General features: G+C 35.4%; 1 protein-coding gene across 12 annotated transcripts in view; it reads left to right on the top strand.

Moving 5' to 3' along the window:
• The first annotated feature begins 977 nt into the window (after positions 1-977).
• LOC124428179 (lachesin-like) overlaps positions 978-2,500 on the top strand; it is a 263,585-nt gene continuing 262,062 nt past the window's right edge. For 3 of the 12 annotated variants that reach the window (XM_046971951.1, XM_046971953.1, XM_046971949.1), the window contains exon 1: positions 978-1,453. The gene's annotated coding sequence lies outside the window, so the exon portion shown is untranslated. The other 9 variants (XM_046971947.1, XM_046971942.1, XM_046971954.1 and 6 more) reach the window with 6 other exon arrangements.

The raw sequence follows: 2,500 nt of genomic DNA on the forward strand, positions 1-2,500 counted from the left end.
GAGTTTCAGAACGTACTCGCGGCTTTCTCGGGAAGAGTCCACGTGAACGTGCATCTTTGGTTAATTGGGATAATCCGGATCGAAGGCGGTGCTCTTGTCGTCGCTGTGGTCTCGAAATAACAACCGCAGATTCAAGGTATTTTGCAAAGTGGAACAACGTACATCTATTTGTTCACATTTATTACGTTAAAAAGCTTATTAACGTATTAAGCGCATCGTAAACGTGCTTAAAACTGTTAAAACCTGTTTGTATTTTTAGCATCGATTGAGTTAGAAAAAGATTATTGATAATTTAACGATAAATAAAAATTTCATCGTAATTATTTTCATTATATTGAAAATAAATTAATAAGATACATTTTATTTGAAATTCTCAGTTACCCGTATGAATCTTACAAATTTAAATTAATTATTGTATATATTTTATCAAAGATTAACTAGACGATTATTAATACAACGAATCGAGAGATTTCTATTAATATCGTATATAAAAAGTATATTTCAAACTTATAACAATTGTAATAATTTTATATTATCAAACGTTTAATATAAGCAAACTATAATTCGATTAATGATGAAGTCCAAATGACAGAAAGTTGGTTTCCTTTAAAAATTAAATAACGTTCAATATATGACGAAATATATGACAAACTATAATTTTATAACAAATAATAATAATAATAATAATAATAATAATAATAATAATAATAATAATAATAATAATAATAATAATAATAATGATATAAAAGATATAACAAGGTTAACGTTTGACGAGAGTAATATACAAAGGGGAGGAGAGCGAGAGAGAAAGGGAATTTCAACCCCTCCACAAAAAGGTAGAAATTCGGAGGCCGAATAGTGGCGCGCCAATGCGCTCGCGCACCTTTCGCGCAGCCCTCGTAGGCGCGCGCGTGTCCGAAGCGTTCTCTCTCCCGCTTCGAGTTATATACCGGCCGGTGAGAGCAGTAGCACCGGCACCACCATCAGCACCAGGCCACTATAGAGCCTTCTTTAGCTAGCTCGCTCGTTCTCTCTCTCTCTCTTTTTCTCTCTCTCTCACTCTCTCTCTCTCTAACATAAGTTCGCTCTCACAACGTTTTACGTATTTCGGTTTTCCCGTCGTGTGATATTTCGAAAGGATCCTAAAAAGAGAATCCTTAGAAAATGTTTGTTCCGTCGCCGCGACGTGTCGTCGCGTTAAGTTAAAGGAAAAAAAAAAAAAGGAAAAAAAGAAAAGAAAAGAAAAGAAAAAGAGAAAAAAAAACGAAAGAAAAGAAAAGAAAAGAGAGAGAAAGAAAAGAAAGAAATAACGAAAGCAAGAAGACAAACGCAAAGGAAGAGGGGAAAAAAAAGAGATAGAGAGAGAGAGAGAGAGAGAGAGGGAGAGAGAGAGAGAAAGAGAGAGAGAGAGAGAGAGAAAAAGATAAAAGATCACCGAAAATCGCGAGAGAAGGTGCGACGAAAGATAAACGAAATTATTTGTGAAAAAAATTTGTTTCTTAATCTTTCATTGTTATCAATATAATATTGTATTAATAAATCGCTACCGAGCGATTTTTTTATTTTCCATAAATATTTTTTTCTTCGTTCGTTTTTAATCGTGTTAAAGTTATCGACGTTGGATTTTTTGTTTCTCTCTATTCATCTTTATCTTTCTTATTTGTTCCTTAACATCGTGTACTCTCTTCATAAACGAGAGAAGGATAGAGAGAAGTAGAAAGAGAGAGACACAGAGAGAGAGAGAGAGAGAAAGAGAGAGAGAGAGATAGATAGAGAGCAAGGACTTACATATACGTACCTACATGTTACATACACGTGTAGTGTCCGTTAATTCGGTTATCATCGATCGTCTTTGGCGAGAGGATAAACGTGCCCAAGTGTCGGGCTTCTCGCGAATTGCAAACGTGTGCTACGCGATTACACAGTGACAATGTTCTTTAACAATCGTCAGACTCGAACGTCAGAGCAAATGATATATCATCGTCATTTATAAATTCTCTTTCTCTTTTTCTCTCTATAATAATTTCCGTATGAAATTATATTTTCTTGATATAAAAAAGAAAAAAAAAAAAGAAAAGAGAAAAAAGAAAGAAGCAATAAAAGAAAGAAGGATAAAAAAGATATAAAATAAAAATTAGTATCCAACTTGTCAACGAACGCGTGTCGTTAATTGATCATTTTTCAAAAAGAGGGTTGAAAGTATTCCCGGACGCAGCTGGCTTGACTTTTGAATTCTTCATTCTTGTCTGAAGACAAAGGAAAGGTCAGATAGAGATAGAGAGAAAGAGAAAGAGATAGGAAGAGGGTGTGTGTGTGTGTGTGTGTGTGTGTGTGTGTGTAAGAGAGAGAGAGAGAGAGAGAGATAGGAGAGGATATCGAGGAGGTGGAGGAGTTTAGTAGGAAAGATCCAACGGGCCATGAGTCGTCCGAGAGATTTATGAGGATCGTTGGCGTATCGTTTGGCTCCCAACGGAAATACAATATATCCGGGCCGGATTGT

Source organism: Vespa crabro, chromosome 11 (genome assembly GCF_910589235.1).
Source record: "Vespa crabro chromosome 11, iyVesCrab1.2, whole genome shotgun sequence".
Lineage (NCBI taxonomy): Eukaryota > Metazoa > Arthropoda > Insecta > Hymenoptera > Vespidae > Vespa > Vespa crabro.